This window comes from Pteropus alecto, unplaced genomic scaffold (genome assembly GCF_000325575.1).
Source record: "Pteropus alecto unplaced genomic scaffold, ASM32557v1 scaffold95, whole genome shotgun sequence".
Classification (NCBI taxonomy): Eukaryota; Metazoa; Chordata; class Mammalia; order Chiroptera; family Pteropodidae; genus Pteropus; species Pteropus alecto.
In genome coordinates, this window is record NW_006441071.1 from 11291474 (window position 1) to 11302664 (window position 11191).

Here is an 11191-nt window from a genome sequence, read left to right on the forward strand (position 1 = left end):
TGTTCTGCTTCCACGTCTCCATCCCACATGTGTCTCCTGAGCTCTGAACTTCTAAAACAATCAGCTACTGAATGAGTCCATTTGGCAGCCTCAAACAATGTGTCCAAAGCTTAATTCTTCATCATTTTCCTGCCAGATCTGCTTCTCCTCCAGAGTTCCCCATACAATTAACTGCCCAGAAACATGAGCATTGTGGTTGCATTCCTCTTATCTAATCAATCCCCAACTTTTACATGTTCTACCTTTTACCTGTTCAAGAGAGTGCTCATGAATCTGCCTATATTTCTCTATCCTCACTGCCACCACCTTGGTCCAGGCCACTTTTCCCTATGATACACATTACTACTGTAGCCTCTTAACTAGTCAACCCTGCCTCAAGCTTTGCTCTCCCTAGCCCAATCAGATTGTGTCACTTTGCTTCTCTGTTTAAAATCTATCTAGCAAGAAGAACTGGTTATTAAGTAAAGGCAAATTGGAGGCTCTTATGCAGAGGGGATTATTACAGTTAGTGATCTCACTCAGAGGAGTCCTACTTTACGGCCCTGACCACCTCCCAGAGGTTTCTATGAAAGTATCCCACCATTTCAAAGTCTCAGCACATGCAAGATCAAATTCACACTTCCCCCTCGAAGTTAAGCTTATTCCTCCTAGCGTTCCCATTTCAGGTCACAACTCCATTTCCCCCTAGCCTTCCAAGCTGGAACTGTCAAAACCACCTCTCCTTTATTTCTCATACTCTCTGCTCCCCTTGCCCATCCACCAGTCTCATCTACTCCACAGCCTCAAAACCTCATATCTATCTCCCTAAAGCATCACCTAAATTTCAACCTTGATCTGCCCCCAGCTAAGACTATAATCATAACTGAACTCTCTGCCTGTTTCTCCTTAGGCAGCTACAGTCCTCACATTACTATCAGAGCATAAAAACCTTTATTCCTTAATGCCTGGCTTTCAAGAACCCACTCCACCCCAATTTAGCCCCCGCCTTAAATGTCAACAGTCTACTCTCAATAGGCTGGACTATGAATTACTCTATCACTCACATGGGCTTTGACCTCACTCGGCACCTCAAACAGCCCCCTCCATTCTACTTTAAATCCCAACGTCCCAAGCCCAGCCCATATTCCACTTCCTGCTTGAAGCTTTCTTAGACCATTATAAATCTCAGCAATCTCACCCCTTTTCTTCCTCCCAGAGCCCTTCCAATATATTTTTCATGTAGTGCTTATCTGCTACTTTCTAGATGTAGCTGCTGTTTGAAGTGCATAAATTACTTTTGTCTGGAGAGGCACTGAGTTCAGTGAGAGAGAGAATGCCTACCGCAACCCAGAAATTTACTCATGAATTATCTTTTTTAACTTACCTTATACAGTAAGTGTCTGGTTCATAGCTGGGCACTCTACAATGTGCCACCATTGCTCAGTTATGCAGCTAATCTTTATTCTTTGAAGATATGAATATGTCTTGTACTTCTCTGTATTGTTTGAAAACCACCAAATAAGATATCTACCATTGTATACCCTTCAGTATATACCAGTTTGTTGAAATTACAATTGTTCATTTAACCTTTAGGACAATGCTTTTGTTTCATATAAAATGAATATTACAAACAGTTCTACTAACATTAAGAAACTATGAATCACTAATGATCTATGAACACACCAATTAGATATTTACAAGGTCATGTTTTATTTAAAACCAGTCTTTTATGAATTTTTTTTTAAAAGATCTAATTTGAAGGCCGAGGAAAACAGAATAATAATAATCCCTCTAAGCACATCTTTGGGTGGTTTACTCAAAGAATAGACCTAAAATGGTGTTATCCTGGTGGTTGCAATATAAATACTATCTTGAACTGAATAATTATCAGGTTGACATTTAAACTATCAGTAAGTAAAGCTGTATCTTCAAAATGTACTAGATACATTTCTTTGATTCAGTCTCTCTCTATGAACTGGTCTCTGAATTTCTCTTTTCAAGATATGCTTGGTCCATCAGTCCATTAGACGTGTTTACCAGCACTTCTCAAAGGGTAACTCCTATTTCTCAGATCACTCCCTCAAAGTCTCTCTAATTTCATTTGGGAACCCTGGGGCCTGTGACTAAGGTGCCCAGAAACAAATGTTCTCAGCTATACCCACTGCCCATATCTCTGTCACTGTGGTGTCTGACATAGGTGGTTGCATGGGTCCTCTGTCAGTATCACTAACAGGTGCTGCTGGCACCTCTTGCTGGCCCAGCTTCAACCCACCCTGTGACATCCAGTGCATTCTTACCAAGCCCAGGGCACAGAAGGGAGAGAGAACACTTTCTAAGTCCATGCTATGCTAAGGAAGGTCAGTCTTAAAACAGGGCTGTCCTCTACTCCCTTCCCTAACTGTGTTAAGAAACGCTTTCTTCCTTTGTTTGTAGCTCTTCCTTTTGTTTTGCTCAGTCATCTCCCTTAAATAGTCAAGCTCAATCCTCCAGGGGACAGTTTTCTGACAGATGAAACTCTAAACTGACCCTCCCCTCTTTTACTGGCATAATCATGTATGTCTGACCCGCTTTCTATGGTTACTAACAGGTTGAAAGCTCAGTGAAAAGAAGAACTGACCAATAAATATGACTGGAGCTCATCACAGTTACCATTAATCGAGCATTTATAATACTTCAAACTTTGTGCTAAGTTCTATTACTAGTACCTCCATTTTACTGATGAGGAAACCAAGGCTTAAAGGAATTAATTTACTTACACAAAGGTAGATAATAGAGTCGACTCCCAACCCCAGACCTATCTCACTCCAATGCCTAAGATTTGCTCTCCAGCCCCACATTCCATTCTTGTTTCCTCAACAATCTCCATGAAGATGCCAACAGGAAGGGACAGAGACAATGGACCCCTTCCTCCCCAAGGACATACCCGCCCTTTACGATATAATCTCTGCTATCTCTGGAGGGTTATCTGACTTTTGAAAGAAAAAGTTTTATGACTGCCAGCAGACTAAAGTTCCAATATTCATAAAGAATACTTCTCCTAGCTATCCTTCTTACCTTTACCCACTTTTAAAACACAATTGAAAAAAGAAATCACTAGCCTTTTAAAGTTATACTATGCACCAAGCAAAAGACAATGCATTTTAAACAAAATGCAGATACAAAGTAGAGAGCCATTAAACCACTAGCTATAGTTTTTCTTACAAAATTTAATTACCAAAAAAACTTCATGAATCAAAAAGTATAGTACCTATGTTATATTTCACAAAACTCAATATTTCTGAAGTAGGTAATATACAGTATACTTTTTAATTAAGGCATATTTCTAATTGTGTCAAAAAGAAAGCTGAAGAACTGTGGATTTTATGTTTGCTTATGTTACATTTTCACATTACTGATGATGTTAACAAGTTTTAATATTTGTGCATTTATTAAAGTTTATGCATTAATATTTTAAATTATAGTCTTATTAGTTAATTGTGGAACACAGAATATTGCTTACTTCATTTTCAGTTCTTAAAAACAGATGAATGTGAGAAACAGAAGTGTGACTACAGGGGATGCTGTGGCAGTTGCCTAGGCCCCCATTCCGGATGAGGCCCTCATTGCCATCACCTAAGGGAAGCTCCTTGCCCCACACCATACTCACCCAAGGTCACCTTCACTCCCCCAAGATCTTGGCCTCTGAAGAGGGAGGGGATGGTGGCACATATCCAATGAATGATCCATGTCTGAGTATAAAGGCCTGGCCTCCTTGTCTCAATTTGGAGCCATTCTAAAGGGTCCTGCCAGCTCCATAACTGCCTGTGAGATCTACCCAGGGCTCTACTGCACTTTAACTTACCCTTCTGCCAGGCCATGCTTTCCTCCCTCCTAACATATTATTTCTGGAGTATTGTCCCAGACATCTCTGGCTCACAAATCAGTCTCAGAGTAGGCTTCCTGAGTAACCAAGGTTACAACAATTACAATAAATGCATCTATAAGGATGTGTCACTTAAGCATCATCAGTCTTGAACATATAAGCCAGGCACCTATAAGCATGGCCTAAAGGATGAAGTGCTCAAGCTGAGGCCCTACAAGAACACCAGATACAAAGCCCTGAGGAAAGGAATTCAGCCAGAGCCTAGCCCCACCCTCATGCCCTGTTTCCAGACAGAACACTCAGGTGAAAAAGAGAAACTCTAGCAGCTATATCTGCAGTCATAAGTGAGGAAACTGCAGAGGAAAAATAAAATCCTAAGAAGGTTGCTTCAGTGAATAACTGAGCATTAGAAATATAAACAGTAGTTTTTAATCTGGGATTCAAAATGCTGTTCAGTATCCATATACATGTAATTAATATCTTGAGCAATCAGAGAAATTAATATTACCTTTTATCTAAAATCAGTATTATATAACTTAGTAAGGCAGTAACTGCATAAAACTTGATTTTCGAGAAATAATACATTTAATATTACTTAATCTAATGAATATTTTCTAAGATCTAAGTGTGCCCTACACAGTACTAATGGGTTTTTTCCCCCAAAAAAAAAAAAATATTATGAATTATAAGTTAATATCGACTATGGACAACATAAATAAAATCTCTACTTCTTAACACTGGCTTCTCCAAAATACTTAACAGATAACACATTCAGTAGTAAAGTGATTTTTTTTCTTTTAGGCGAGGCAACCATTGGTTGACCCCACAGATTGCAAGGACCTTGTTAACTTACAATCCCTTATTTTTTATTTTATTTTTTAAGCCTACGGCACCTGGTCTTCCTAGGTGGTTTCCCATCTAAGTACTAACCAGGCCCGACCCTACTTAGCTTCCGAGATCAGATTGGATCGGGCTTATTCAGGGTAGCATGGCTGTAGACCAGTAAAGTGATTTTTCGAATACCAGATGATCAAATAAATAATTTTCTGTTGTCCACGGCACCACTCTCCAGGCCCTACAGTTCCCTGATGGTGCCACAAGGAAGGAGTTAGTGAGAAAGTCCCACCACACACATTTTAGACAGGTCAGCCCTGCCTTTATTTTCAGTTTTATATTGACCTTCTGAAGAAACTTTCACTTATGAAAGTTTGAAAACCTCCGTGCTAGGCCAGTATTTTCCAGAAAATATTTTTTCTGGATTATGCATGAATATTCTGTGTAAGATTTGGGTGCCATGTAAAATTTGGATTCCACTGAAATTTTGCTAAGAACAAAGGTTCTGTTACTGCTAGAAAATAAGGTGGGACTGTTAAAAGCTATATGTCTAAACTGTAAGTTTCCTGAAGACCATTCTGTCTTGCTCATCATGGTATCACTAACACCTAGCCCATAACGGACAGGTGGGTGCTCACTAAATATTTAATGAACGAACAAAAAAGAAACAAATAGAATCTAAAATCACTGAACATAGACACAATGTTTTATAATAGAATCAAGAACTAACAAAAGAAGGGGAAAATGCCATTTCGAGAACAATCTAAAATATAGTAACTTTAAAAACTGGTCATAAACAAACAAAAAAATGCCTTTAAGAAGCTATAAGCCCATATCGAAAATTGTCCAGAGCCAATATTTTCCCAAACAAAAAAAAAAAATCTTACTTTATATGGAAATCTTCTAAAATATGTCCCTTCCAAATGATCATTTATTTAAAATCATAATTATAATAATTATACTATCCATGAATAAGATAAAGTAACATAGAGAGTTCAACTACAATTGGCTTACAGAGTTCTACCACAATTAGCTCCAACAAAGTATGGAAGCATTTTCAAGAAGATTCCTGTGATTAAAGTTTCATTTTCAAGGGGAAACTACCTATTCAGCTTTTTTACAATTCTAAACCTCTTTGAGAACTTTGGCTTTCAAAAGTGCACATTATAAAAAGCAAGCAAGCGACTCAAAGATAACTCAAGCAACATGCAAAACAAAAGTTACAAAGCTTTAAATTAAAAAATAATGATAAAAAAATAAATAGTCATATGTTTCTGTCAACACTTGACCTTCTTTAAAAATGTTCATTTTCTTCATTGGGAGAGAGATAACTGTAGGAGTCCTTTTTGGGGGAAAAAAAAACAATAGGAGTCCTTTTTTTGAACATCTAATTCAAGTCCTTTTTAAATGCATAATATCTTCCATAAAACATTCGCTTTTTTTTTTTCCTATACTTCAGGGAAGATTGTTACATGGGCTTTTTTGTCTCTGATAAAAAATCATTTCAGAGATCATGCAACTGGATGCTATGTCCTCTCAGAAATATAAGCTGTAAAAGAAGATTCCAGAAACTTTATGCACGAGTCCCCAAATTTAAAAAAAAAAAAAAATTATGGAGCTCCCAAAAATCATTTGGAGGAAAGAAAGAAGAGACGGACTCACAAAAACTGTCTATATTAAATTTGTAGTGTACTGTCTGTGGATTCCTTTTAGGCAAGCTATCGAAACTGTTATCACTGACAAAATATAGTAGACTGCCTAAAAATTTTTAACAAATAGTATTTTGTAACATAAAATTTCCTATACATCAGGTTAAGTCTTTTCAAGGCATCTAACAGGATGCATGACCATTTTATAGGTTACTTTTGTAATATTTACCCAGAAGTAATCAAAAAGAGTATTATAAGATCAATAAAGACAAAGTAGCATAAAACTGTGCATATATATGATATACAAGTTAGCAGATCCAGAAAAAAAGTCTGCTTCATTAACAAATCAAGTTTATAAGCCTGCTGTCATTTGAGGCACTGTGGTGCTACCCTCAAGAAGCTGAAAGTTGTGTTGAGGCGACAAAACCACAAAACACACAAACCAATGAAAGAGTTCTAAAAGAACATGACGTAATAAAGTGGTAAAACTGACTATTAGATATATAATATATAAATCACCAGAAAGAGAGCAATGTTGTTTCAAGTAGTAAAAAAAAAAATTTAAAAATTATAGATGCTTTAGTTTCAAGTCAGGTGTAGAGATTAAATTCCATCAACCAAGTGTATGTTGGGTATAAGTTACCAATCAATTGCTAGAAGTGCTTTGACAACAAGTTCAGCAAACATACATTTTAATAACTTTAATATCCTAAAATACATACATATATATTCCATCTTAAGGAAATATTCCCATAGGGTATTTTTTCAAATCTTACAGAAAATGAATTGAGGCAGTTGGGGTAATCCAATCAGCCTTCCTAAGATTACCTGGACATTTATTTGGGACTTTTCCATGCATTATAGGATCTAGAAGAGATATCGAGTTTTATTCCCCCTGTGCAGCATAATTCAGGTAATTCATATGGGGAACTATCTACCTCAAACACAAATGCGTAATTCTAATGAGAGCCGCCATTCTTCATGCCTATGTCCCCATCATCACAGAGGCAGGCCCATGACTCAAGCCAGGAGAACCTAGTAACTTCCTACCCTTGGCTTCAGTGACTTATCCAAGAGATTGACACAAGATCCAAGCCAGGAAAATCCATGGTCCCTCCCCAGATGGTACAGCTATCCTCTCTGGTGACAGAGCTAGGAATACATGAGCCAGGGAGAAAAATGAAGGCAACACACAAAGAAAAGTGAGGCCTAGAATCTCTCACACTCTGGCAACTTCCAGGGTTCCATGATGTTCTGGCCATTCATGGTTATGTGAGCCAATTAAATTCTCCTTTTGGACTAAGCTATTTTATACTGAGTTTCTATCTCAAAAAGCCACAGCAAAATATTCTCAATCCAGAGAAATTCAATGCAGATATCATTTCTGAAACAGATTAAAAGAGATTCTAAATAACATGAGGAAATGCATGAAAATTAATTTTAAAGTAAAAATCAGGAGACCCACAATACTTGAAGACTGAGGAGGATTGTGTTATAGCCTTCAGAAGCTGGGATCAAACTCTGCCTGCCTTGTCCCTGTCCTAGCAGTTCTTATCCGATAGGTTTGACAAACAAAACACTCTCATCTCTTGACAGGGACAGACTAGTTTTTTCCAAAGTTTCACTGAAGAGGACAGAATCTAAACGGATGTGTAATTGAAGAATTGCCACCTACTCCCTAGAGCAAGACAAAATCCCAAATGTAAAACTCATTCTTTCTAAAATGTGTTTTATTTCTGACTACAAGTAGATTACCAAGTAGAACAACTAAAAAACAAACCTAAAATGCCAAGCAAATAAAGTTGGGCCAGTAGGTACTCCCACTCTCACCTCCAGTGGTTGTTCTATCTCCATTAGTTATCACAAGATAAGAATCTAGCTATATTTTACCCTTCTGAAAATCTACTCTCTTATGCCACAGTTTTGTCTCAAAAATAAGAAGTATGTTTCTCTTTTGGTTCTGCAAAAAAATCTCATTAAAAGAACATTGATGGTGTAAAAAAGAAAGGCACACTTTCTTCTTCTCTATTCCTGTATATTTGCTCTTTCCTTTTCTCTTTGAATCTAAAAAAAGAGTCTGACAAATAAGAGTTTGAATCCCAGATGCAAAAATCATTCATCAAGAGATAAAACAATTAAGGCTGAAAATGAGGCGGAAAAACACCTACCTGAAACATGCGTGGTCTAGATTACCTGGATTCTTAAAGTCGTTAGCACAGTTTCTGGCACATGAAGGACTTCATTAAATTAAATGGCATCACCGAACAAACAACATACTTCACCACCCTTAGTCCAGCTCTACTCCTTGAAAAGTCAGCTTACAAAGAATAAACATATGTGGGGAAGTAATTTAAATCTATTTATGCAAGCCCACCTGTAGAAGTGCAATCACAAAAAAAAAAAAAAAAGCAAGCTGCTTTCCTATATGCTTAAGTCAAAAAATAATTTTTGCAAAACAAATATCAAATAATGTGTATCTTCTACAAAGTGCTATCTAAACAGCACAAAGTGCTATTTAAACAGACTGAAAGGAGGGCGAGAAATATGGGGGGAAAAGATAAGCCAGGCAAAAGAAATTTGTGAACTACTACATCTGTCACAGTAATCTGCAAGGCTAACAGTATTAATGCTTGTTTTCCAGGAACTACATGGCAAATAAATTTGCATTAGCCTTCTGATTTTTCCCTAACAGTATGGATATGATCCGGCAATTTCTTTTTATTTGAAGGAGTTTCTCTGTTCTTGCAGGTGGTGATGGTGGCTCTAAGTAAAAGAATAGCAACAAGGAACTAGGCATTCTGAAGGAATTTACAAGTCTCTGCTATGCTTATCAGGGATATCAAAAGTACTTAATTAATGTCAGGGTACATTACCACATTATCAGTTTACATTATAGTTACCCATCAGTTAGTGAAAAGGCATTATATATCTCATCATTTCAGGGAAAAGACAGATTTACTTTCAAAATCACAAATACTCGACCTTGGTGATGCTTACTTTAGGGAATTCTGTGCTGAGCTGGGGTCTCCAGGATTCACTGTTTAAAATGCAGGCATGTGTACGTGATTGTGGTTTATCTCCAATCAGGCTTGAGTCTAAGTAAAATTTGATCAATAAAATTTTTTGCTACCAGTTATCATTATACTCTTTTCTTCTACAAATACAACTAGCACCTGAGCACAAAATTAATACCATACTTTTGGAGTATATTTCCAATTTTTTCAATCTTTTTAAACAATATTATCTAACAACATGATAGATAGGCCTACAAATGATCAGAATAACTTATGCAGTTAGTTTTACTAACACTGATTTAAAAGTATTAATTAAAGTCTATTATTCTTATTTAGAGGGCAGATTTCTCTAGAGAGAGTAATTAAAACAAACCACTATTAAAGAGTATTTTTTCTATAGAAACTATTAAAAGGATACAATTTTTACCATTATCCAATTAGTCTAACATTTGTAATGAAAATATATTAATTTAGTCTAAACTTACTAAATAGGTAAGTTAACAAGTAGGGGTTAGTAGAATGAGTTGCCAATTTAATGTATCGTTAAATATTATCAAGCTGTCCAATCCCTAAAGTAATGTTCTATTATAGATATTTATATAACAATAGTAATAATAATAACTTCAATAAGGAATTCCTTCAGTAGGTTTGTTTATTTAAGAAAAATTGATTGGGTATCTACTATGTACCAGGCACGGGAGACAAGCTAGGAAATAAGACTATTAGTGTCCCTCACCCGACCTAGGAGTTCACATTTTAATAGAATGTATATTAAACATGTTTAGGTCAATCTGACACCATATAACTTGTTTGTTCTTTTTAAAAGTAAGACCTGAATTGTAAAATTTAATAATAATCAAATATTTACTTAAATGTAAAGAGCTCCTCCTCTACCCCAGGAAAAAAGGGAAAGGAAAAACAAGAAAGGATTGATCACAATGGTATGAAACTAGAGATCAACTACAAGAAAAAAACTGGAAAATAAACACATGGAGGCTAAATAAAATGCTACTAAACAATGAATGAGTTAACAATGAGATCAAGGAAGAAATCAAAAGATACCTAGAGACAAATGAAAATGAAAACACAACAACTCAAAATCTATGGGACACAGCAAAAACAGTCCTAAGAGGGAAATTCATAGCAATACAAGCCTACCTCAAATAAACTCAAAAAAAAAAAAAAAAAAAACTCAAATAAAAAATCTAACCTTACACTTAAAAGAACTAGAAAAAGAATAGCAATCAAAGCCCAAAGTGAGTAGAAGGAAGGAAATAATAAAGATCAAAGCGGAAATAAATGAAATAGAACCTAGAAAAACAATAGAAAAGATTAATGAAACCAAGAGTTGGTTCTTTCAGAACTCCAACCAGACTTATCAAGGAAAAAAGGCAGAGGACTCAAATAAATAAAATCAGAAATGAAAGAGGAGAAATAACTACAGACATACAGAAATACAAGAAATACAAAGGAGCATAAGAAAATACTACGAGCAATTATATTCTAACAAATTGGACAATCTGGAAGAAATGGATACATTCCTAGAAACATACAATCTCCCAAGACTGAGTCAAGAAGAAAGAGAAAATCTGAACCAACCAATTACCACCAACGAAATCAAATCAGTAATCATAAACCTCCCAAAAAACAAAAGTCCTGGACCAGATGGCTTCATAGGTGAATTTTACCAAACATTCAAAAAAGAATTAATATCTATCCTCAAACTATTCCAAAAAATTCAAGAGGAGGGAAGACTCCCCAATTATTTTTACAAGGCTACCATTACCCTGACTCCAAAAACAGACAAAGACATTACAGAAAAAGAAAACTATAGGCCAATATTCATGATGAAC

General features: G+C 36.1%; 1 protein-coding gene and 1 pseudogene across 5 annotated transcripts in view; both read right to left on the bottom strand.

Moving 5' to 3' along the window:
- Positions 1-11191, bottom strand: part of KDM4C (lysine demethylase 4C) — a 336400-nt gene that overhangs the window by 253057 nt on the left and 72152 nt on the right. The window lies entirely within an intron of this gene.
- LOC112485178 lies at positions 4723-4841 on the bottom strand (annotated as a pseudogene).